General features: G+C 44.7%; 1 long non-coding RNA gene across 1 annotated transcript; it reads right to left on the reverse strand.

Moving 5' to 3' along the window:
- Nucleotides 1-5744: 5744 nt before the first annotated feature.
- Nucleotides 5745-25708, reverse strand: LOC110365115 (uncharacterized). Its single transcript, XR_002424337.2, has 3 exons — nt 24956-25708; nt 10048-10488; nt 5745-9956 (listed from the first exon to the last, which is right to left on the reverse strand). It is a non-coding gene; the product is annotated as an uncharacterized LOC110365115 (long non-coding RNA).
- Nucleotides 25709-27360: the final 1652 nt, after the last annotated feature.

Here is a 27360-nt window from a genome sequence, read left to right on the forward strand (position 1 = left end):
TGCCCAGGACTACTGCTTTCTGCATACCATGCAGCTCTTTGTCAGGACACCCTTCTGCTACCAGAGCCAACAGGCTGTGAAACACCATGACACCACGGGAGACCTCTCCAATTCAGCTGGCACAACATGAAGCTGATGACAGCGCCAGTTGCGATGCCTGGAAAGAGATGGGCTGACAGAAAACAGTGGCTGGGGTGCCCTGGCCTGAGGCACACTGAACCGTCCCAGAGCATTCAGATGGTGACATGTGTGTTTGTCCCCTTGGTTGGTGGTGTTTTCACCCTCTGTCCTGCTAACTGAATGGAAGGAATGGAGTCCCAAACACAGCTGTAACCACCCTGCCCTGCTCATGAAATCATATTATCTATCATAAAGAACAAGCTTTGTTTTTTCTAAACTGTCACTGGAGTTTGCACAAAAAAAGGCCAGATGGAAGCAAACAGCCTCTCCAGTATTTTTGGATGCCAGCCAACGGGGCCAGATTCCCACACACAGGAGCCATAGGGAGGATACTGAAGACAGGCCTCCCTGGGCCTGGGGACCATCTTGCAGAACATGGAGTGGAGAACACCCTTATCTCCTCTAAATTTTGACTGAGATTGTTTCCTAGTTGAGATGGAGCTTATTCGTTCTTGAAGAAGCAGCATTCACTCATTGTGCTCATGCCATTGATGGTAGGTAGGTTTTAAAGCTGCACAAGACACGCCAGAACTTCACAGGGCTCACAACAGCCAGCTTTTAATGTGATGCCACATGCTGGTTTAGAGAAATTGCTATCCTTGGCTAAGCACCGAGTCGAGGATTCTGCAATTATGCCCCTCTTTTTCACTATGATTCTTCCTTATTTTCAAGGCAATGGTTGAGGCAGCATCTTCCCCTCTATCCATCCATCCCAATCTGTCTCATCTTCTAACATTTTGGGATTTAGGACCTGTCCCAACTCATGGCTTCTTTTGACAGTGGTGGCCACGGCCCTGAGGCATCCAGTCCTGCCCACCATTTTCATTGCATCAACCTTGAAGTTTGTGGGATCAGGTAAGGAGCAGGATCAGAGAAGTGATATTGCTGGGGAGGAGAGAAAGAGAGGAAAAAAACAAAGTTTTACTTTAAGGGGAATCAGCTCCCCAGACAATGGTTTGATACAGGGAGATGGAGAGAAGCAGGAGGACATACCCAAGGGAACAGGAAATATATGACACTTCAGGTGACAAGACTTGTCAAACTATTCTCTAAGTTAGAAGGTGGCCCCTCAGCTCCACCTGTAGTTAAAGGAGGATAAAAATTATGTATAACAGTTCCCAAGCTGGGCTCTGGCTCTCAACCACCCTCCCTGGAGTGAACATGTGATAAACATCTTCAAAGAGAGAGGAGGTGCCAATATCCTCCTGCACCGGCAAGAAATCTTTCACCGCTCTAACCTGTGGTTCCACACAGGCTGGATTGATCCTTCAGTTGTATTACCACCAGCACAGCCATTAATCACCTCCAGTATGCACTAGCCTTCAGTGACTACAAATCCTCAGCAGTTCCTCTAGACAGCTGCATCACATACCCCTCGCTGCTCCGTGGCATGAAACATAGAGTCACCTGAAAAGCAGTGACTTGCATACCCACCCGGTGTTCTTGGAAGAAGCAAGCTTTGAAACAGAAGTTGGCTGAGAAACAAACACCCTACAAGGACATCCAAGAATTGGCATGCTCCTCCATGTGGCACTCAGGGTAATATAACAGTGTGTTGTCCTTCTGAACATAGCCCAAAATTCTTCCCTAGAGCTACTCAAATAAAACAAGCTCTGAATGCAGTGTCACTGGTATAAGTACAGCTGCAATATAACTTCCAAAATAGTTGTCTTCTGGCCTTTGTGTTTATCAGGATCACATATTACCCACCCACCAATCAACAGAGCAATGCAGTCAGGTATGTGTCATGCAGACCTGGGCAAGAGAAATCCAGAATTACAGACCTCGGTGTCTACTGGGAAATACTTACCAGCGTGGTCCACATGGACAGCACAATCAGGACTCAAAGGACAACAAGAGCAAGAAAGATGTTGTGTCTCAAGGTGTATGTAGACTAGTAATATGCTACCGAAAAGAACTGAAAGTTACTGATGTGTGAATTACTGTGTCAACTGGGTTAATAGTTTCCATGGAACACATCTTTCAGCTACAGATCTATCAGAGACCTCCCTGAAGCCTGTGAGTGCACAAGAAGAAATGAAAGAAGTGACTCACTTTGTCCTCACATAGTTATAGCTGAAGACATGGGAAGCTTACCAGGCTTGGACACATGACAAGATCTCTACGGGTGGGATTTACCTTACATCACTTCAGACAGCTGTTACACAGACACTTATTTGGTTTGTTCTCCTAGGCTCCCTTGACAGCAGAGAAAGAAGAGGTGGTAAGAGACAGGTCTTCAAGAGGCAGGCCTCTGAAACAGGCTAGACAAGCTAGAGAACACCACAGTATTCGCTATATTCCTTCTATCACCTTCCTCCATAAAAGAATTACTCCCTTTGCCTTGAAATCAGCAGCAGACTTCATCTTACACTTTGGTTGGTAAAGCCAGTATTTATCAGTCAGAACGTACTATGGCTAAAAGCTATCCTACACTTCATCAGGTCAAAGCATCTCACACCACCACCATTCCAACAGAGAGCCCAGCATGGATGCCCATGCTCATTAAGGTTCCCCTGTCTTCTGGGAGAAGTCTCTGTGGTGCTGAGCACCAGCTGCAACAGTTCACCTGCAGCAACTGCCTCCAAAGACAGTGTAAACACAGTCTGATTGGAGAGACTAAACAGGTTATTTTTTTCTTGAGAAGAGCCCCCCAGAAGCTAAGGACCTGCCTTGGTTTACTGTCTACTTCTTCACTGCAAATCCATAGCAAGCTCTGCTACCAGCCAACAGAGACCAACATGAGTAGGGAATATGTGTGGGATTTCCAAACCATGCCACAGAGCCTAGTGATAAATACAGAGCTGGTCTGAAAACACAAGGATTTTGCAGTTACTGAGTGAGCAGGTCAAAGCAGATCCCATCTGTGCTCCATTTTCTCCAGGGAACCAGGCATACTTCCAAAAAACTGCTACTAGGTCTTAAACCTTCTCCATCTGCTGCCTGCAATGGTTGCCTAAACCATAACAGACATGTTGCCACTTCCAGCACCCAGCAGTGATAGATGCTGTGTTAAGAGGACACCAGTAGTTCCAGTCTTTTTACATTTCCAAGGAGCTTGGTTGGGTTTTGCACTGTCATTTTGTTTTGGTATACCAGCTGCAGGAGACCAAAGGATACAAAAATTGCTGCAACATTCAAGCAAGGAAACACTACTGTTGAGAAAACATCCTATTTATGCCACATTTTAAAAGGAGCCCCTCATAAAGAGCTGCCACTAGCAACAAATGAGGCTGCTAATTTAGCCTGGCAAGCGGCATTTGCTAAATACCATTTCAGGTTTTAATTCATCACATGTAGATTTGAAATTGGAATTCTACTAGCAAAAGCATCATCAGTGTGTTTTTGCAGTCCCAGCTCCTTTTCACATCAAGCCTGTCTCCTCCTCTCCCTCTGTCTTCCCACAGCTGTCAGCTGTCACCAGCCAGGAAGGCAGATGAGCCAGCTCCAGCCTTGCAGATCTGCCCCCATCCCCTGTGGAACAGATGCCCAGGCCCCAGCTCCTCTTTGCTCCCCAACCTGTTGTTTGTCTGCAGAAACTGCTACTTGCCCCTTGCAAAGGGAGGAAGAACAATTGACTTCCTGGGAAGCAGACAGGAATAAAATACTTTGCACAATTGTTCACAATGAGAGCTGAGGCCTGTTTGTGCCACTACAGGTCAGACAAAGAACAACCACCATGTCTCCCCTTCCACCCAAGTTGTCCCCCAGCAGCTACCACAGGGAGCTCTCCTGTTTTCTCTTGGTTTCACCACTGCCATGATGTTGCTAAGAGAAGGATGCTACTGATGCTAGCATGACTCCAGCCATGCCAAAGAAATGGCAATTTGTGGGAAAACCTTGAGGAGTTTGATCCTCTCTTCAGCACAGATCTCTGCTTCAGGGCAGAGCGAGTTCTGTCAAGAGCTATGTGAATAAAATTCTCCTTTTTTCCACCCAGGTGTTTCACCACCACCACAGCTTGGGAGAAGGTTGCAATGGTGCCAGCACTAAAAGTCCCCTGTGGAAGGAGTCCTGGTACCAAAGTGAGCTCTTGGAGGAAATGTAGCCCTGCCTGGGATGTCCTCCAACACAGCCCTCGCACTACTCTGATCACACCAGTAGCTTTCCCTGATCTGTGCCCAAGTGAAAAAACTCCTTAGCACCTATAAGACAGACACAAGGATGTTCTCTGGGAAGAAACTAGGTAAAGGCTACCCAATTCACATGCACAAAAAGGGCCATCACATATTCTTCCAGTACCCTACCTCCCACAGCACCCAGGAGTGCATCTGTGTATACAAAGCCAGCAGTGGGACACAGAGCCACCTCTTCCCTGGCATGTCTTCCCAGGTACCTTAGGCCTGTCCTGGGACAGAATTTGTATGTTTAAAGCAGGGAGTTGTATTTACATTGCACCATGATCCAAGCTATTGGAAACCGAATGCTTAGTGGCAAAGAACTGAACCAGCAATCTCTTCTGGTTCAGGTTTCTGGTATTTTTGTATCTATTTATTATTTCACACAGCTTGCTACCATAGAGCACAGGAGATGAATATCACATTGGAGTGAATTCCAGTAATCAGACCCCAGCTCTTTTTGCAGTCGGGCTTTCAAGAACTAAGTGTAGACTAAGGAGCAGGGGGCCCCTGTGCCAAGGCACTGAAGCCAGTGGCCAGGCACAAACTATGGAGCAGGAGGATGGCAGGTTTCCCACCCTGCCTTTGCTGATTGGGGCAGGTGGGCTGCATTCCCATGGAAAGAAACATTCAGGATCCAAGTGAAGGAGCCATGATCTGAAAACTGCTTTCCAAATGAGTCAGCAGAGCCATCTCCTGAGGCACTGGAGCCTGCCAGAGGCAAGAGCAGATAGTTACGTTGTTTGGGGTTTTTTCCCTTCCAGTGCTGAGGTCGATTATTCACCATATTGAAGTACATCACCAGCCTTGGAAGGCTGTTTTTTGAGTAGAATACTTCTTGTCTTTTCTATTTCTGAGGAACAGCCTGCCTTGCTGCTGTTTTGTCAAAGCCAGTCTGTGACAGCAATGTCTGGAGGAGAAAGCAGAGAAGGCCAACACATTACCCACACAGGCCTGGGCTACAGATGCTTTTCCCTTCCAGGCATGCAAAGCTGCAGCCACTAAAGCTCTCCTTCTTCAGAATAACACACTGAAATCTCTCTCCCTTCAGAGACACCCCCTTCTACTTCTCTCTTCTCTATTTCACAGGTATCAAATGTCTTTCAGAGGTGACTGCACTGGCACACACCTAATTGAATACTGAGCAGCTCCGATTTACCATCAAGCCTGCTATGTGAGATCTAAGGAAGAACTAAAATGTGTCCTTTATCCAGCAATAGCTATTGTTCTAAGAAGGATGCTCTCTTTCTTGTCTTGAGTTTTTCAGGTCAACGTAACTGACATAGTTAAAATTACTTTTAAGGGACATAGTAAAAGCTTCAGCTCTTCAAGTTAAGACTTATTCAAGTTCAGAATGTTTCTGGAACAGATACAGGGCCAGAACAGGCTCTTCTCTGTGCTATTCATTCATCCTGGCCTTGCAGATCTGACACCTCCAAATGGCTGGCATCTCTTAACTCCACCATAGCACAGGTCTACAGGGGTTAACCTCCCAAGCTTGGTCACATTCTGGCCTGACTGTCATCCTCTAGGCAGTTCTGATCCCATGGCACAAAGCTGTGAGTGAAAGGCAGTTTGTGAATAGCTGAGGCACGAGGTATTGTTTTTCTACAGGTCAGGGCTACGTGCAACAGTTTGGCAATCATTAAAAAACAAAACAAAACAAAACCCAACAACCAAAACAACCAAAAAACCACCATAGCCTGTTCGGTCTCAGAGGATGAGCTAGAGTTTCTCTCTCAGCCTGGGGAGAGAAGGAGGATCTCCTGCAATACAAATATGTAAAAACAAGGAACACTGCTACTCTGTGCATCTGCCAACATCAGCTGGGAGAAACAGCATCTCCACAGACTATCCTACCACATGGCAAAGTGTAAGCTCTTGATGAGCCCAAAAAATCTAAAAATCATACACACACACACACACAAAATCTAAAGTCATAGGCACAACCAGAGATTTTTAATCTTCCCCACCACCTCTTCTGCTCCCAGCCCAAGCTAAGCTAATTACTATTCTCTCAAAAACACTAGCTGTTTCTTCATCCCTGCAAGTCAGCCACCCTTATCCCTCTAATTGCTTGATTGATTAGCATAATTAAGTTGAACCCAGAGTAATTGTTCCAGACCTGCCTGCACTTGGAAGAAGCCTATTCCATTCCCGACCTGGGAATGGACTTGTGTGCTGGCAAGCATGTCTGCCCCCTCCCTGATCTATCTGTCAGTCTGTTAAAAGATACAAGCTCTTCCTACGGACCACATTCCACTGGCTTCCTAAGGCAGGATGCTAGGCTGCTTTTTGTAGGTCCTTTGCCATGAATAAATGAACGTCACTAAGAAACAGCCTAATAGTAAAATGGTCAGAAGAGCAATATATGAAAATTGGTGTATGGCTGCACTTGGCTAGGATTAGCTCCATCAGATGGAGCACAATTAACGCTAATTTGTTGCTGCTGCAGCCAGCTTTCCTACCTCTGATGTCGTATGGGAGCAGGGATTACCACTGAGCTAACAGAATTGTCTAAAAACAGTTGTGGTCTACTCCAGAAAACAAGTTTTACACACAAATCTTTATTTCAGTGCCCCCTTTTGTATTTTTTTTTTTTTTTTAAGCCAAACAGAACTATTGTGATCCTTTATTCTGATCTGCATAGCACAAGGCCAAGTGAATTTGGCCAGCAATTTCTGCACCAACTTCATTTATGGTCAGTTTGGGAAGGCATTCAGTAAGACATTGTCCCCTGCAAACAACTATTTTTTCCACACAGATCAGTTACTGGGGTGTCCAGTGCTCTGTGATATCACACTCAGTGGCTCTGACATTAATCTGTACTCTGAGCACCTTGCTTTAGTGTGCACCAACTGTTGTGTTTTATTCACAACTCCAAATTCCCCGGGCTCAAGACACCTGCAACAATCAGAAGCAACCAAAACAACAGATATTATAAAAGTACCCACATTCCTTTAAAACAGAAGGCTCCTGTATGCTTTTTACAGGTTAGCACACAGTGGAAGTTGGGAGATAATGTCTTAAAACCCCTCAGCTAATGCATCCTGAAGACCACAGAAGATGGTTCGGGGTACACTGGCATATCTCAGAGGGGGGTTTTTGTTGGTGTGTGGTGGTGTTGATTATTTTTTCCCTTTTTTTTTTTTAAAAAAAAAATCCATTTCCACCCCCCTCTTTTTAAATTCTCCTTCCTGTGATAACCTTTCACCCCAGGCTTTGTGCTCTTTGTGTGTTTACCAGCAAAGCAAATCCAGACGCCCTTCCAGGGAGAAATGACTCATACCTGACTCACAATCACTCAAGCAAAGCTGCAACCTTTAGTTCATTTCCTGGGAGAAGCATCTGTTAGATTCATCTTGGAAGATTAAGCATTTCTCACTGCCATTTTACAGATGGAGGCATTTGTGACTGGCTGAGGAAGGGTCAATTGATTGTCTGCAATGGGTGGAAAACAAACTTTGGGCAGTTGAAGCGATGAACTGAGGGCTGTGAAGATGCTCTTTAACAAGTGCTGTCAGCTCCCTCCTGTATGTAGCTCTCGCCTTGCAGAAGAACCTCAGGTTTCACCTCAAAAAAAAACATCATCATCCTTCCCATGACAAGTGTGCAGCTGTGCGAAGCAGGCGGCTGACATGCTCCCTGCCCGTGTGTTTTCCGTGGGCTGTTGCTGTCCCTCTGGCTGATTAGCTGCCACTCAGGAAATGCAAATTGCCCTCCAGTCCGTGCTTCCCCTACTGCAGTCACAGCCCCCAAGTTACCTATCTGGCAAATACATAGAAAACATACTGGGATCCCACTGCAGAAACCACCTTGTTTCATAGGGCTGGCAAGTTTTCACCTCCAAAGGTCTCCCAGCTGTTTCTGAACATCCAAGGGCCCCTTCCTAACACAACCTTTCATTCCAGATGAGAAAAGGAACAAATTCACTAGGTGAATCAAGCAAGGACAGTGCTGGAATCATTTATTTCCTCTCTTCCCTTGAAGACGCCTAGTTCCTCTTTAGGCTAAAGCCCCATATACAACATTTGCTTCACATAACTTCAGAACTCTAAAAGATATTTGTATCTGCCATATAACCCTCCCCACCAAGCCCCCTTGACTTTTTTTTTTTTTTAAGAAACAGAGACCTAGCGAGATTACTGCCCCATCCTTTGGATGCACAAGTCTGAGGACCAGAGGAAAATCACCTATTCCTCCTCATGAGGACTTGATCACATGGATGTTTATTTACAGGCATCTCAGTGGTATATGGCCATGCTTTCCTCCTTATGTTACCAAATAGTATGGAAATGCTAATAATGATGTGTAGCCCTTGGTGTGCACATTCCTCTGCTCACCACTGTCTCCCTTCTTGGCTGAATAATCACAGATAATTCACTTGTCTGGATGTGACTCACAGCTACTTTATTTCACACAAAGCAATTTCTAATTGCATGTTGTATGTCTGTGTTATGAAACCCAGCACTAACTGTTATTACAAAATTAGTGCAGAAAACTCAAGGGGAAGGAAAACCACAGTGAGAAACCAAGTAACAACCCACAGCAGGGCAGGACAAAACTGTGTCAGGTTTCCCATTTCTAGTACAGGAAGCTTCTCCACACAGAGCCAAGCATTTCCTAGTCACTCACACAGTAATTCAGAGGCAGCAAGAAAACTGGGGTCCTTCTTCCTTTGTCCTCAGATGGGTTGAACATATTTTGGCAAGAGAATACAATGGGCATTTGGCCTGGATCTGCTTGTCCTTGTATTTGTGCTCAACAAGTTTTATGGCAATGCCAACGCAGAGTCACACGTGGCATCTATGAGCTACCAGGGAGGCAAGTGCTGTCCTCTGTCAGGTGTTCCACTATTCATGGCACTTTCACAAGAGCTTGATGTGCCTCCAAAAGGGCAGTCAGTCAACAAAGAATGTATCAGGGCTGGAGAAAACAGAGCTGACACTATATACCTGGCAATTTTTCACATTTCTGAGTAGGACCAAGCCAGAAACATGTGAATTTTCAATTTTGCTCAGACCCTAGCTCCATCTGCTCCAGTGACCTCCTTCAGAGCTTTACCATTGCCAGGCACTTCAGACAAAGTTGGATGAAACCTGGTAGCAGGCCAACAAGGGATAATCCATCCGAAGGGCTAAATTTTAACCCCACTTCTAATGCAACGTCTAGACTGTTAAATAAAACAGAGCCAAGGAGAAAGATGAACTTCAGAACCTCAATTGACCATACTACCTAACCATTAATACACTACAGGTATGGTTTGGGTCCGCACCAGCCACATCTTTCCCCAGGACAGGGCTCAAAGGACAGCACACATCGGTGACCACTCCCAGCATCTGCATGGGCAAGGTCACTTTGGGCCCTGTGATCCTCTGACACTGTCCCAGCAGGCTGCACTTCCCCACAGCCCTATATACCACACACGCTCAATTTTGTGCTAGGAAAACATTGTTCTTGAATGCTGAAACATATCCCTGTCATTACTTTGAACTGGAAAAACACCCTAACAAAAATAATACAAGCATGTCTTGCCATCCACAGAGGATGTATTTCTTCTCTAAATATCTACAGCAAGATGTGGGCAGAATGGTGAGCTTGAGGCAAATCATCAACCAGCCATCTGCATCCATGGGGACCAAAAAGGATCTCGGCTCTCTGTGAAGAAAGGTGCTGTTAGATGCTGTGAGAAAACACCCATGGGCAATCAAGACCATGAAAGGGAGAAATAATGTCAAACAAGACTCACCATGCATGCTGGGGAGACAGATTCTTAGCAGTGAGGGGTGCTTAAACACCTGGACAGATTGCCACAGGGCACAGTGTTCTCCATCACTATCGATATTTATACCAAGATGAGACATCTTCTGACAAGGAAATCACAGCTCAGTCGGAAGCTTTCAGGCATGAAGCAGAAGGTGCTGGGTGGGAGTCACTGATCTGTACCATGCAGGTGGCCAGCCTAGAAGAGTTAATGGTCCTTTTTGGCTTTAGATCCAGGGGAAATATTGTGATTCAATCATGCACAGAAAACCCACATGGTCAAAGGCTTAGCTCTGGAACACTGCCAAGTTTCTGCAGTTGGGCTGTAAATGAAATGCCCAGTTCTGTACTTGCATGATTGGCAACCAGAGGAGCTGGTCCCAGGACCCCAGAATAACACAGGTGCTCAGGATAATCAGGATTTGAGCTGTAAGTGAAGAAAGACAACAAATAGGATGGATATGAAGCAGACTTTGTGTACCTGAGGAAAGCAAAACATAGGTACAGGGCTCAGTGATCATTCAGGCCTACAACAGGACTGGCATGGTGGGGAAATGGAAATAATTTTTCCTTGAGTAACTCTTTGTCTTGTCCCATGATCCCCTCTGGCTTCATTCACATGAAACACAAAAATATGAATGAGAAACCCTGTGAAGTGGAGAGGAGGAGGGGGAAAAGAAGCAGAAAGGATTTCATGCTACCACAGCAACCGTCACCATGACAACTATTTAATTAACGAGCTGCTGATGAACCCTACCAATATGGTTCTAGTGAAGTCATGCTGTAGTAATTACCAGAGTTTCATTCATCCTGTCCTGGCAGGGGCTGCATGGGCAGCCTGGAGAAGCCTGTGAGCTGTGACAGATAGGAGGGAGCAGCTTGCTGAATGGATGGCAGGCAAGCGCGTGCCTGGGAGCTGCTCCATCGGTCCTCCGAGCCAGCTCCCCCGGCACTCCGGCACTGTGACCGTGTGCCATCCCATCCATCTTACACTCCCACACTGCCACAGGGTGACCCAGCTGGCCCCGTGTCACCGACACAGGCAGCATTCACAAGCAGTCTGCAGAGCGAGCTCTCCTCCTCCCTGCTATGCCTTCAGCCTCCAGAAGACAATACAAAAAATAAAAAAGCAAGATAAGTAGGTGATTTGCCTTCTCTGGCTGAAGGATTTCTCTTTTCACACCAGCAGACAGCAGCATGACAGTTGCATGGGCACCCCAAGTGGAAAAAGAGTCCCTGATAAACACAGTGAGGTCTTGAGAGGTACCAGGCACTCTAAGGAGTTAATGGCTATTCCATGTGGAAGTAAGATAAAGAAAATACCATAGATGAGAAACGTAAAGCAAAAAATATTACTAAAGGTGAGCATCATGTCAGCTAATTTACCTGTTCTCATTTAACGAGAAGATGCTCTATGATACTGCAAGTCCTTGAAACACATCATACCACTAGCCTGCGATGTTACCTGCCACACAAAGCTCCTTAAATTTTGTGGGACATGGACACATTTTACACATCATCAGGACAGGACATCTTACAGTCATATTCAATTGAAATACTTGGAAGTGTACAAACCCATGTGCTGCAGGACATACCCTTTCTTAGCCCTTGCTGCTGAGAAGCACACTTTACCCACTTTAGAAAACAGAAATTAATCTGACAAATATTTTAATGGCAACTAAGCAAAATCACAAGGATATGCATCCCATTCACCTAAATTTTGGCCAACAGGATTAGCTCTGCACCCTGGAATTGCCACCAGAGTAAGAATAATCATACGTCATACAGAATTCACTGTACACCATACTGACCATCCTGCAGATCAGACATCAAGGTCAGAGTGGTGGAATTTATTTTCTTAACCTTTGAACAAGCATGCCTACATCTGGACTGATCATCCAGGCTCTCTTTATCATCAACAGGGAGAAATGAGCCCCTCTAGTAGCTTCAGATGTCTATCCAAGAATGATTTCTTGCTAGAAGCACCCTGGTCTCCTCCCTAAGAACACAGCATCTACCAAATCAGTGAGTTTGGATGGAAACATGATGGACTCCTGCACCTGAGGGGACCTGTTCTGATACAGCATCTTCATTCCTACTTTCTACATGAGCACTAAGTTGGCCTGAGCCAATGATTAAATATAGGAGCATGGTTAAGTATAACTGGCAGGAAACAGTTCATACACTCATGTGAAATACCAAGGCACCATCCAGGCTGAGTTGTCTTTCAGATCATATTGGCTCTTTTTGATTTGTCTGGTACTGCAGGACCACAGCAGTATAGAAAAAGAGGTGTAGTCTGGATCATTACAGCCTCCTGGGGTGTCACATCCTGCCTGTACTCTGAAAAAGCATACTTACATCATAGCCTAACATCCAGATTAGAGGGGAAAAGCCATCTTCCAGTACCTTTTCTTTCCTACAGAGCTAGGCAGAAAGCACAAATATCGGCTGGATAGATGGAGATGGGTTATTTTCCATACTACAGAGAGTTCCCGTTGAGGTCAATACAACACAATCAAAACCAAGTTAAAAGTCACCACATAAACCTAGACAATGTTCCGAACAACAGGGGCAGAGTGTTAGAAGTGTCTCTACCAGGGTGCATCTCTGCCGTTAATATTGCACATTGCTGTTCGTGCTTATACAAGAGTGCGGTTGCAACATCGCTCAAATCCTATAAAATCTAAATTCAGCTTCCTTTAAACTTCACTTTGGGGCTTTAAATCCACACAACTCAGTCACTCTGACCCTAATCTGGCACCACAGAATCAGTCTTTATTTCTCTGGTCTGGGGGGAGGAAAAACGAACAAACAAACAAACACACACCACCACCACACACACTAAAAAAAAAAAACACACAAAAAAAACCCACAACCAAACAAAACTCACCACCACAACACAGGAGAAAACTTAGCCTAGCTTCCAGGCTTATCCTTTACAACATTTAATAATGAAGCAAGACAGCAGCCTCAAAATTTTCTCTTGGAATTTATTTTTTTTTAATGAAAACTGTCATCCATGCCAGTACTAAAACATCCATAGCAAAGCACAGCTTTGAGGCAAGAGCCACCAGGAGCCCTCATAACACAGCACACACAACGTCTGCAAGAGAGGTCGCCATTTTTTTTCCTAAAAGCTCTTCTATTTATACTCATCTTGGCAGGCTTGAAAGTACCTACCAGATGGACAGAAAACTGACATCCAGAAAGCACACTCCACCAGCTGCTGTTAGCAAGGGTTGGGAGACGTGGGGGGCTGGTTAATAAGAAACCACTTACTTTCTTGCGGCTGGTAGCTGCCCGCTACCTTCTTAAGGCTTAATGGAATTTGGAGAGAGTATGTCAAGTCAGACCATCTGTCAGCACACATATATATCAGAGGAGCCCCAGCACCTTGCTCGCACGTCAGATGCAAGCTTTATTTCCTTGCAGGAGGCTTTGTTGGTGCACTTTCCCTCATATTTCTGACTTCGGCAGTGATTCCCACAGGGCAGAGGTTTGACCATGGATGGTCCTTACTGCCGGTGAGCTGAAACCCACACCAAAGGGCAGATGGCTCCTTCAGGAGCTGCTGGATGCAAGTCAGAGGCAGCTGTGCCCAGCAGAAGGGTAAGAGGAAAGAACTAGCTTTCGCAGCACTCGGCAGCTGTGAGCCCTCAGACCACAGGCAGTCCCCAGGAAAGGCTCCGGGGGTGATGCTGGACACAAAGCTGCAGAAGCTGGCAGAGCACTTTTCAATGCAAATAGAGCAAACTGTGTCCTGGCCTACATTAGATGAGTGACAAGCAGAGCAAGAGGAGCTGTTAAAAAAAACATGCCAGCTCTTACCCACTGCAAGAATCACTAAATTTTAAAATTCACCCATATTTGGGAATTCTTTAACAACATTCCTGACTTTACATTCTTGGTCACTTCTTAGTTTTACTAAGAATTTCCCACCAGGCAACATACATTCACATCCCGAAATAAGACTTCTTACAGCTTTCTGTGTTCAGTTTTTCCTCTGCAATTTCAAAAGCCAAATGCACTTTTTTCCTTTCATTGCAAGTGGGGAGCTTGGGTTAATAACAGGACTCCAGGAACTGGAACTTTAAGACCAATCACTATGTGTGTGACCCTCCTGAAAAATTTACAGGCATTTTCCCCATAGTTCTCTTAAACACAGTGTTTTATTCTCCTTTTTAACCTAAAGCAATCCCTAGGCTCCCTTAACAGGTAACAGCTGAGCCCACATGGGCAGGCTGAACAGCTGAGCAAAAAGCTACCAGCATTTTTGCAGTCTGTTGATCAAGAAGACATGGGAATAAAGCCACACACTCCTTTATGCTGCATGAGTATTGGCAGTTGGCTAAACTCCTTCATTTCTCCCTCTGCCTTCACACCTTCAGTTGTAAAACAGCAATGTGATGCCATCCTGCTTCAGGAGCTCCTGAGGAGCATCATGTACAAGGCAAGGGACTGTCATTCTTCTGCTTAAAGGGAAAGACCCCCACCTGCACACAGAACATAACTAAAGTGAGTTTGACTGATGGATTAGTTTGTGGTTATTTTTGTTCTCTGAAAACCTAGATGAAGAGCAAGTACTCTGTTCTGATGCATTAACATGCCACTTACCTGTAGTTCATTCACTGCATTTACTTCTATCTTATTAATACACTTGCCTGCCAAAGAACAAAGGGGAACAAACAGTTGTTTGGATATTTCTTTTTCTGGGTATATTATTTCAGAGATATGCCTTGTACTAATAAGATGCATAAGTGGCAAACATTACAGTTCATCTGTGTCTATGATCTCATTTATAACTAGGACAATCTTCAGTAACTCTGCTGAAACCAAAGTTGCTACTTATAATTTAAGGGCTGGTGCTGAGATCAGCATTCACCTAATATAATACCAGTTACGGATTCCTCTGCTCCTGGACAGTTTTGCAGACACTTGCAATTTCACCCAAGAGTGTAATTTTTTCTTTTAAAGCACCAGATCTTGAAGCCTTAATTTGTGCTTTTGTTTCTTTTGTTTTCTTCTTTTTTTTAAATCTGTTTCAATCCCATTGAGTTAGAATGAAGTCTGAGACATTCCAACTGTAAGAAACAATTAAGAGCAAATTATTTTAGAAAGTTTCACATTTTCTCAGGTGATTTCTCATCTCTGAAGGCGTGTTTGGGTTTGGAGTTTAGCAAAGCCAGACTGATTCTCTGAGTTGCTGCGAGCCAATAAATCACTCCTGCTGACCACTTGGGAGCAATAGCTTTAGAAGCAGCAGCATCAATATCAGATACATTGGAGAGCCTGGTTAGTTAACAAGGCTGATGATCATGCTTCAAACTTCCTTTTCAACACACTGGGTCCAAAAAAACCCAAAGCCACTCTTTGTCTCTCCTGCCTTTGTCGGCTCCTGCCTTGTAAATTAATTTAAATTCCTTCTATCCAACAGAGGCCACAACTCCGTTAAAAAATCAGGCACTGGCACTGATTTGAAGCATTAGTTTTGGTAACCTCACTACAGTGACAAAAGGGGACACATGGGGTTAAAGCTCATTTATTTATTGTGGCTTGTTTTGCTCAAATGATTTAGTCTTTCCTGCTGTATCAGCATGACCTTGAAAAGACCTTGCTGAAGCCCTGCTCCGTCAGAATTCTTCTGCACATATTCACCTCCTTCATCTCCAGGATACTCCAGAGACTAAAGGGATCCCCATCCACAAGCTGACAATAAATGTTCAGGAATTGCAAGAGCTGCCCTGAACAATATGTTGCTGCCTGCTTGTTAGGGGAATTGCAGTGGTATGTGGGTGATCCCCAGCAACGAGTGAATCACATTCTGGGGGTATAAGTCAGAGCAAAGGAATGGGAGAAGGCAAAACCGAGCCTCCTGGTGAGCTGTAGGGATGGTCTCAAATGGGGATGGTGGTGCAAGCCTCAGTCATACTGGTGCCACAAACACAAGGGGATGAACTGCATGACACCGGCAGAAACAACTCTGGAGGAGGTCAGGGCTTCTTTTGTGACAGCATTTTGATTATTCAGCTGAAAACTTAGGAAATAGCTGGTTTTCTGCTGGGACATAAATCACATTTTAAGGCAAGCCAGCTGCAAACAGAATGCTGGCCTAGAAATAAAACCGCATTTCCAGTTCTCTTCAGTACAGCATGGCTACTGTTCAAACTTGATTTATTTTTTAACACTCTTCTTGTGCTTCACTGTTGTCAGCACCACAAAGACACACTCCTAATCTCTCAATTCTATTGCTGACAGCCGTGGCAATGACAACCTTCCACCATAGTATCAATCTGGGAATGACAAAGCAAGAGCACTAGGCAGCCACTAGGAGTAGGACATAACTACTAAAATTTGCCAGTTCATATAAGTACTCCGTTGTCACTCATTTCAGTGTGAGATTTGCTTTAAGGGCATAATATCAAGTGTTCTGGAACAATAATCTATGGCATTGAAGTTCTTGAAGACCTCTTAATGAAGAGAAACTCTTAAAATTAATACTTGGCTACTAGAGGAACTGGCCAATTCATCCAGACTTTATTACTGTTATCATATTATCTTTCCCACATAAAGTTTAATTAATGTAATGAAAAAAGAGTGGCACAAGCAGCAGCAAGCCCAGATATGTCACTCACTCCAGACTTGTCCTGAACAGGGACAGTTAATAGAAGGCAATGCCACGATAAAGTCAAATAAAGATAAATATAACCTATTTTTAACATAGTTAAAATATCATAGGCAACGTTCCTTACTTTGAGAGTTAACATTTCAAAACAGCCCAGTAGAAACTAGGCCATAGTGAATATATTAAGAGATTAGATATCAGTTCTGGAAGATTTGTTAATTTTTAGTAGATGTATAGGGTCATGTGATCATATACATGATGTATAGGGATCATATGATGAAGTGAAAAAAAAAAAATCTGAAAATCTCCAAGTTTGGGGTCTGAGCATTCAGGTGAATTCTAGACTTCTGTTATTTCCTGAACTTCAGGAATTCAGCATAGAAGAGTATTCAACAGAAAAAAATTGTAGCAGTTGCCAATTTATTTATGGAAGAATTTTGCATTAGTCAGCTTTTTGTCAGTTTGGCTATTTTGGTATACACTGTTGAGTACTTAAAGAAATAATAAATCTATATGCATTCAGTACACTTAATTTCATCATGGAGTACACAGGCTTCTTTAAAAGCCTGCTCCTAACTGTGAAGCAAGCAAGAGTCTTTCAGAAAAAGCTTCACATTCAAAATAATTTCTTGGTTTCTGCAACAACACGTGAAGCCATCAAGGAATCCCTCAATACATCATCACCTTTGGTCTAGCAAAAGGACTCTGACAGGTACAGTTTCTTACTCTTGAGTATGTGCATCTCCCAGTTTGTCAGTAAATACAGGTGATTTTAAAAGACGGTTGCTTAAAACTGCTGTTCAACTTGATTTGGAGAATGCCTTCATGCAAAGAGTATGAAGAGGCCCTTTTCTACTTGCATAGACTTGAAAGAGGCAAATGAGGACCAAGATAAAACGATATAAACACAGAGCTATTCAAGGTCAGCATGTTAAAATGGAACTGCTCTGGACAGTCACGTCACTTCCTTCCTTATGGGAGGCTTGTTGGGTAGACAGCAGCCTGCACTGGGCAACACCACCCAGTGAGGGGCTAAGAAGAGACCTGGTGCCCGTGGTAGATCAACTTCTCCCAAGCAAAGTAAATGAACTAATCCATGAAGAAATGAGTTGTACACTTTGGTTCAGATAGAGCCGAGTCTCCTCTATCTTCTCCTGAACAGGATTTACACAAAAAGTAATTCTTTCTGATGCCAAACTCATAATTCAGTTCAATTACTGCTGTATTAAATTGCTAAATCCAGTGATTTATCGATCCAGTCTTAATTGTGACCTTATTTTCATCCTTGTCTTGTTCCTCTTTAATTGGTTTCATGGAACTGTAGTAAATTAGCCTAATAATGTGCTTGATAAGCACATACTTGCTCACTTTTTTCTTTTAGTAATATCCATAACAAGTGCATGGTGCTGGTCTGATTCTGCCTAATTTCTGAATTCCAAATTCACAAAGGCATTTAGGAGCCTAAAACCCATGTTAATAGAACCTTGTCCTATGTATGTATGTATGTATTTATTTATTGTTTATTTAAATGAACCAATACCTTTTGCAAAAGTGGGAAGCCTTCCCTCGCTGAAGGTCCAGCAAGCCCAGCATGAAAATATTAGTACTACTTCATTCTGCAGAGGACTCTCGCGTGTAGGTTAGTTGTGTCAACATTTGGCTGGTTCCCAGCCATCACACAGGCCATCACACACAGTCATGCCAAGGACTGTTGCATGCTCTCCACAATCACATGCCATGCTAGGAGAGGTGCAAGTTCTGTGGGGAAACAGCCCAAGCACTCATGTCAGATGCAAGTCTGGACTTAAGACCAGGGCAAAGCAAAATTCTCCATCTGAAAGGTCTCTAATCTCCAATACATAAGAGCCCGTTCTTTTGTCTGCACTGGACTTTCTGCACCAAATCAAAATGACTTCTGGTAAGCAAGGTGCATGAGAACTTTGTCTTCTTTCCAAAAGGTTGGTTCCACTACCTCTTTCCAGGTATCTTCCTTACTGCCTTGCACAGATACTACATACTGAGCCTCTGCATCCCAAAGGCTGGGTATTGGCTAGGACCGTCGTGTACTCACAGAAGGGACTGGCACCTTCAAAGAGAGCCTGGAACAGCAAAGCCCTGAAAACGTCCTGTGCTTCCTACCACTTCCACCTAAAAAACACGCTTCCTACACCACAGGAAGGGGAGAGAGCAAACAGATGTCCGTGCGGACACGCAGCCTAACTCCAGGTGCACAGCATCAGAAAGAAAAGTTTAGTCCTTTATTCTGTGGCTGTGTTAGCCTCTGACATAGGTCATCTTCTGTGTCCAGACCAAACAGCCTAAATTAATTTTAAAAAAAAAGAAAGGGGCGGGGGGTGGCATGGAATAAGGTTCATAAGGAGCTTCTGTAATGAAAGTGAAATATATCAGTTGCTGCCAGAAAAGCTGTATTATAACAGCAATGTGTATATAATCATGTAGTTGAAGTCATATTTCAAGTAGGGAGAGTGTTTATTAGCTTTTGTTCCAATTTATAGTTTTCTAGTTCCTGGAAGAACCTTATATCAGACATCCATTCCAGAAATAAAAATAGAGGGCCAATGTTCCCTCCTTTTTCTATTAGTGTAACTCCACCAGCATGTGCTCTCCAAGGTAAATCCCATTAAGATCTGCCTCTTCCCCCCCGCAAATAAGTCTGTAGCCTCACTCAATTATCTGTCTGTCTGACTGCCAAGTTTAAGAACCATTATTAGCAGAATTATTCCCAAATGAACACTGAACAGGAAACAGAGCTGATTAACTAAGGCACAAAGCTCTCCAAACCACACCCAGGGATTTCTGCTGGCTTAGAGCTGTGCCTGGCACCACGAGGAGCAGCCCCCACACATTCACACCACCCAGGTGCAGAAGGGAGCTCTGCTTAGCAGAAGGGAGTAGAAGGGAGTCAGACAGTGGGAAGCTGATCCCTAATGCAGGCACAAAATGAGACACACATTTGTAGCAGTCTAGAAATCCACAGGTGGATCCACACACCCTGGGAACCATCACTTGGAATTTTTAGATCCAGAATGAGCCAGTGCATGTCCCTTAGGAAAATGAAAGGTAGGGAAGTCTCACGGTCCAGACCACTGCAGTCCTCTTAGACCTTCCAAACCCTTTCTATACAGCCCTCACAAAGCACTAAGGCTGCTTTTCCTCTTTTGAAAACAGTGTTTCTCATTAACATCAAATTACCTTGTGATGAGAGAACTCCTGAGGTGCCTGTGCAGTGACCACAACCAACCCTGGGAACTGGACACAAGGGCTCAGCCACAGCCAGGAGTTTTGCCTTCCAGGCAGACAGTCAAGGACAGTTTAGCCCTTTATTACTATAAGCAAATGGTCATCTCTAGCAACAGAACAATCATGCCAAATACCATTTCCAATTCATAAGCCTTCCCAACAAACAAATCAATTACCACTCCTAGCTGGGATCATTACACAGCCTTGTTCCCTTCTGCATTGTTTGCTCAGTAATATTGCTCTGCATCTTCATTAACTAGCAGCGATTTGGAAAGAAACAACCATAATTCATATTCCACAAGTCATCCTTCCATGTAGCCATTCACTCACCATTCCTAATTAAGTTCATGAAAGATTAATTCCTTAATGGTTATGATTTGTAATGTTAATTAATTAGATGCCTTTCCATTAAGCATTCAGAGGTTTCCAGCATTACATCAATTCCTTAATTAGCCCGTGGCGAGTGTAAAAAAAAAGTAACCCACTTCATTGTCTTTGTCCCTAGGCTGCTTGGTCTTCCAGTCCATCTCCTTTCCCACTCCATGTAGAATCTCTTTCTTCCACTGCTGCAAGTGTGCCTGTTTTGTTCACTCATCTTACTAAGATAACATAACCAAGGAACAGGCAAATTTGACTCATGTCACTCCCTGGGGAGAAAGTACTTAGATATGAACCCTGCCTCTCTTCATGCTCCCCAGGGTGTGCAGACCTGCAACTGAAAAGCTGCCTAGCATCTTGCTACACCAGAATGGCCCTTTCTAACATTTGGCTAGGGATGAGAATCCTCAGGACTGATGATGTCTACCTGAGCTCCCTGCAACTTCAGCTTCATCAGTTTCCAAGGTAACTTCTTTGGCTCCTGGTGTTGATAGACTTTGGAGGATGCCCACAGGGGGTTTGCAAGCTCAGTCTGTCCTCTCTGTCAGGATGTCAGAAGCTTGCCTAGCTACAAGGCTGGGGCTGCACTTTAGAATGAAAATGTTTAATTTCTCTAAAACTTATGGGCAAAGCTCTAATTCTTAGCAATGCTCTTGGTTGGGTGTATTATTCAGATTTAGCACTGAATGGTCACAGAGCACAGGCATTCGCCTTCTAGCCCTTACTGAGTTTTGGGGAACTCAAACCAATGTCTAAGCAGCTCTGAACAGTGGTCCCAGGTCCAATTTCCCCCTGCACTTTCTACCCTATCTCTGATCCGCAGCTACCTGTAGAGAGGTTTGCTGATATCTCCTAGAAACTGCAGAGGTGTCCCTGTCCGGAATGGTCACCATGGGAAAGGGCATGCAGCACACAGAAGTAGAACGGACTGAAAAGATAAGTGAGGTGCACAGAGCATCGGTTCATCTTTGAGGATTGTTGTACATCCAGTTCACCCACACAGACAACTCTGAGGTGCACAGGCAAGAGGCCTTTCTTCCCCAAACAGTCCTAGAACAGTAGCAGAGCTTGAGACTTCCCTCCAACCCTTCTTGGCTCCCTTCACACGGCATGTGAGACTTTGCAGCCATCGGTCACCACTGTCTCAAACTCAGAGAAAGGAGAAAAAAAAAGTCAGAGTAGAGTGGTTAGTGGATATCCCTCATGTCTTTCCATTGTCACTTTTAGAGGTGCCCCTAAAGCCATGTTTCTCTAACACTGCCATTCCCAAAATAGAGGGTACCCACTGCCCTAAACCCCTCTAACACAGAGTTTGGGGACAATGTCAGTAACCTTTACCACCCAAACACAGCAGCCCTGACCCAAGCTTGAAGGCATTTTTAAAAGGACAAAGTTGTGGAAGGGTGTAGTGTAGGGGCCTTGGCTTCAGCTCAGCATTTCTCCACACACCTACTCACAAAAAAGAAAGCTCCCCACACACTGGGTGCTGCTTCATAGGCCAGGTTGCTGCTTGCCTCTCCTGCAGGCAGTATAGCCACAGTCCTCAGGGGCAATCTCAGGATTAGCCACTAGTTTGCTTCCAGAGTCTGGTAGATAAACCTGGCAATGTGCAAGAACTGTTGAGAACCTCATTGCTAACAGGAAACCTCTCCTCTTGGACCAACACAGCAGGGTGAAGAGCTTGCACAGACCCACTTACCAGCAGGAAAAGCTCCATGCTTAAGTAATAGCAAATACATGAGTAAGAAGCCACAACTTCTTTGTCCTTCTGCATGTGAACATGATGCCATCAGCAACTGTAGCTCATTCTCAAGCTCCATACTAATATTATTCTGTCATTAGTTGCTGTGCTACACTTGGTTCCTACAGCAAATTCATCTCATAGCTCCAAGGCCTTCAGTTGAAGCCCAAAGCCACCCGTACTCAGTAGATCTGCTACAAAGGGCCCTCTCTGTGTGATAAGGTGAAAAGGACACCCACCAGCCCAGGCTCAGTTCTCCAAATAATTTAAATGCGTGTTTAAGAAAAATGCTGCAAGGTCAACTTCCCATCTACTTTCCCTCCCATCTTCTCTGCAGTTTTTTATACTGTGGTCATTATCACAGGGTTAGGAGCTGCAAACAACAAGGTCTCTAAATGTAGCAATGCTGGCATTTGCAAGAACGCACAGTAATGGCAATGCGCTCACAGGGTACTAGTCCTCATTGTGGCACACATATCAGAAACGCAACAAAGCAGGAGGGAACAGATCTCCCTCATTTACGCCACCTGGCCAGCATGTATTGCAGAAGGGAAACACCAGCAGTAGTCTTGCATTTGCAAAATGCAGCCTAAGAAATATTTCCTAACTAATTACTATCCCATAAATGCATCTTTGATGAGAAATAGCAGTGAGAGCGAAAATTAAGTGGGATGGGGGGAGGGCAGGAACTAAACATAAAACCCCACATATTGCAAAGCACACACATCCCTTCTGCTGGGGCTTAGGGAAGCATAAACCAGTTGTGGCACACTGTCATCTCCATGCAGACGATTTTTTTACAGCAGTAAGTGCTTCTCTGTTTAAACATGAGTTGTGTGGGTGATTTCTAGTAAAGCCAGATTGCACTGAAGCAAACATGCCTTAGGACAGCCACATCAGCCTGATGAGGTTCTTGGTGGCCAGAGAAGCTGACAGGTAGAAAGTTCTCCTGTCAACACCATATGCATCTGCCAGGAAGTCTCTACATCAGCTGGTGATAGGGACATATGAGGATTCAAGGACATATGAGGATTTGAGATAGAGACCACAGCTGAGCAGTATCCCCACATCACCTCAGGTCACCTTTCAGTTTAGATGCTTTCTGCCACTCCAAGCAAACCTTGCCCCTGTGTCTGGCTCCCATCAGGAAAAGCTGAACAACTCTCGAAGCATTTCTCTTCTCCTCTTCCTGCTGTCACTACCACTTGGTGACTCACTCTCAAGTATGCCCACAACCTGCTAAGCCATTGCTGCTGGAAAGCCCTGCCAAACACAACACTGCAGTTCAATCAAAATAAATACCAGCCATCTCCTTCCTCCCATCAAGAAGCAGCACAGACAAACTTGTGAGCAGAAGACACCCAGGCCTCCAAAATGGGGCTCAGAGTAAGAAACAGTATGGAGAAGACAAATCCTGTGTGAATTTGTATGGGAAAGGGGAAGGGACTCAGCTAGGAATGGCCTTTGCTACAAGTCCTTGCTCTCAGCTCCTGAGTGCCCCTGGGATGGCCAGGCAGGGATCTGAAAGGCTGGGTGAGGTCTCACATGCCCCAAACATCTTTACATCTGCACAGCCTTGTCACTTGTGCTGCCCTGACAACGTGTGTTTGAGCACCCAGCCCAGCAAAATGGGCTGTTTCACACCAAATTATAGATGTCTCCAGCATGGAAAGTAAATGAAGCAGTTGTGCATTGCTGATGCTGTGGGGATGAACACACTACATTACACTACAATATTATCCAGCTGACAGCATATATGGTCCATTGAGCTCTTCACCCTAAAAAAACTTGCAAACCAGACCAGTCATGCGAGCAGGCAACACATAGCACGTACTGTGAGCAAGGCTGCCACCGCATGGTACAAGGACAGGCCTGCAGAGTCCTTCAGACAGCGCAGGAGAGGAGAAAGCCATCCTCACACCCCCAGTCTGCCCTGGCCTCACTAACCAGCTGTGACCAAATTCTGAGGTCTCAGCTTGATCAATTAATTTGGTCAGGAACTGTCACTCTTGCACCCTTACCTCCCAATCCAATTAATTAAAATCTCTTGCAGAGAAATGACCAGAGTCTTGCAAAATAGGGATTCTTAAGAAACAGTTGAGATCTGGCTGTTCTAACTAGGGAAGATGTGAATCAAGTTGAAGAGTGCCTCAAAGATCAGAAAAGTCTGGGGTCAGTGGAGCTTGGAAGGACAGATCCACAAAATATATCAAGCTCTTACAGTTCTTAAACTCGCGTTACTTGTGGACATGGGATTAATCCAAAAACACAACACTTCCAACAATGCCTGGGGAGTCTTGGACTTCTGTGTTAAACTACATGGCAGTTCAGCTAACTGTGATTCTGCTCTGCAATAACAGAATCATTTACAGTAGATGGGAAATATTTTTTCTTCCTTCCTTTTAGCCCCCTCAAAATACTCCCCAAAAATATGTGGAAGAGAGGAATTGCAAATTTAGAGAAAAGCTGAGATTTTTCCATTACACATGAAAATTGCTTTTATGGTTGGAAAAAACATCACACAGATTTAAAAAAAAAAAAAAAGTAAAAACCACACATACACACACACAAAAACAACCAACCAACCAAAAAACCCAACAAATGAAAAACCAAATCAAGACAAAAAATGAAATACAATACTAAACACATTTCAAACACTATTTAAAAGAGGGGGGAAAAAAAAAAAGCTTTATCTAGAATGCAGGCCTACCAATATATACCTCAGGTGCCAGATACTGGCCCAAATGTAGAAGCAAGAAGAATGAGATAAACTACAGCTTTGTGACAGAGGAGCACAGGCCAGGCCATAAAAGGTTCAAGGGGAAAAAAATCTGATATTTACTTTCCTCTATTATCCACAATCCCAGCTATTGTTTCGGGAACTCTTACCTTGTGTAGATCTTCAATCCAGCAGCATTACTCAGAAATGGTGCCTCCAGCAAGCCCCAGGCTTTGTCACCTCCTCTGTTTCTGAAGGCACCTTCACGTGGCCACTATCCTGGTTGAAACCACCTGCTTTGTGAGAAATAGGTAGCCATTAAGGAAAATACTCTTGGCTTTTCAAACTGTCTTCGCATATGGAAGTAAGACAAGCTTGGCTTGATCTATTACTTTTCAAGCACTGTGCTGATTCAGTAGTAGCTTCACTACCACCTCCATGGACAATCTCTGCCCTTTCACAGCTGAAAACAATTCCTGCTGAGCCACCAGCCTGGCTGTTGCTCTACAGCTACAGGTCATCTCCACAGTTTAGCCTTAGCACCCAGAAAAAGCTGACCAGCCTTGCAGGCAGGTTCCCTTAATCCTGTCCCCTTATCAGCTTACGCCACGGGTGTACAACTCATTTTCACTGGGGGCCACATCAGCCTCATAGTTGCCTTCAAAGGGCCAAATGTAACTACTCCTTGAAAGTTTCTGCTCTTTGGGAAAAATTTTGACATAATAAATTCCACTATGATCAACTGCCTACCTCCAAAGTGGTTATGATCCCAGGGCAGATCACTGAGATTAAGTGCCTTTCCCCCTAGCAGGGTGGCCCTGCTCTGCCATGCATCATTTGAGCTAACACACAGCCAGCCAGCAGCAGTCAAAGCCAGCACCTGTAAATCTGCCCATGACAGATCAAGTAGATAGATGTGCTTGATCAAGTAGATAGATGTGCTTGATCAAGTTGAAAACAACAGCAGAAAAAAACTTCCAGAGGAGAGAGAAAATTATGTTGATTTCTGCCCATAAGCACAGCCCTTCAGGAGCTTTCTGGAGGATCCAGGGACCGCTAAAGCCAAATGTAGATGGTTCAAGATGGAGCATCACAGCAATCCGCACACATTTTTCGGCCAGGCAGAAGTTGCTGCTTTCTGCTGTGATGGTGACTGACAGCATGAGCAAATCCTCCAGGCGCATGTGAGTAATTCACAGCAGACCTTTCCTACCATCCCACAGCACTACCCACAGGTCAGCAGCACACCTTAGCGCCATAGTATGAGGTAGTACATGAAGCCACCATGAGATGCTCACCCCCCTGCCAGGGAGCACCCCTCATGTTACACACAGATGGGAAGGAGCCAGGGACACAAAGTGAGTGGTTGGCCAGCCAGTAAATTAATTTTGAATGAAGGCAGGCAGGTGATAGATGGGGTTCATGTGGGAAGCAGGAGAGGATAAATTGCCCATCTGTAACTGATACGGCAGAGAACAGTGCAGGATGGAGCAAAATGAATGGGCATGGAGGGATCAAGGAAGGAGAGACTGAGCACTGTGTACATAATTGAATCCCTAAGGCCTGGATCCTGTCTTTTGCACTACGTGGGATTGCAGATGTAGGAGTGCAGCTGAAGTGAATGAATCATGGGCTGTGTGTGATTAGATAGGACCCTCAGAGCAATCTCTTATTGGTGTGGGGGTGGGAATGCCACTGACAGGATGGTGAGGGAATGTGATGAGACAAGGAGCTTCCTCCACATCCTTCTGTGAACCTTTGAACCCAGCCTTTACAAAAACAGCCAGGAGGAGTCTACCAAAATTAGAGGTGATGCCACAGTACAGCGCTCTGGATCTGACCAGGAAGGCAGCTTGTCAGCTGGAACCAATCCTCTGCACAACGAACCCAGGTTTACACCAAAAGCTTATTAGTCTGCTCAGCGCTGCTAACTTCTTCCTTACAGGAACCATTGATGGGAATCAAAAATGTTCAGGAAAATCAGCCCTTTCCCCTCCATCCTTCTCAGCCCTGCTGCTGTGCCAGGTTCATTTTGGTAGAAACCACCAGTTAGCAAGTGCCAAACCATTTCTAGCAGCTCAGAAGCATTTTTAATTGTCCTGTGCCATATTCCTTCAAAGGCATTGCTTGCTTTTACTCCAATAAGTACTCAGGTAGAAAGACATGCTCCCATACCCATGGCAAGAAACTCATATGCATGACACAAGTACAGCTGGGACATGCCCAAGCTCTGTGCCCTGCCAGACTGCCTGGAGCAGCGCAGGCAAACCAAGTGCATCGTCCTGCTGGTTCAGTGGACGTAAACATCCTCCCCCATATGACTAGGGGCTGCAAGAGGACATTAACTGCAGGTTATGTTGAAGATGTACCTACTCATTGCAGAGGCATTGGACTAGAGGACCTTTTAAGGTCCCTTCCAACCCAAACTACTCTATGATTCTACGTGTGACTGTTGCATCCTTCTCACCAGCCTACTCTCTCCAAAAGAGGCCTGCAGTGATGGGCTTGAGAAGAGAAAACTGGAGGAAATGCATAGCCAGGCCTCTTCTGTGTCACCTTCCTGCCTCCAGCAGTC

This window comes from Columba livia, chromosome 4 (genome assembly GCF_036013475.1).
Source record: "Columba livia isolate bColLiv1 breed racing homer chromosome 4, bColLiv1.pat.W.v2, whole genome shotgun sequence".
NCBI classification, from domain to species: Eukaryota; Metazoa; Chordata; class Aves; order Columbiformes; family Columbidae; genus Columba; species Columba livia.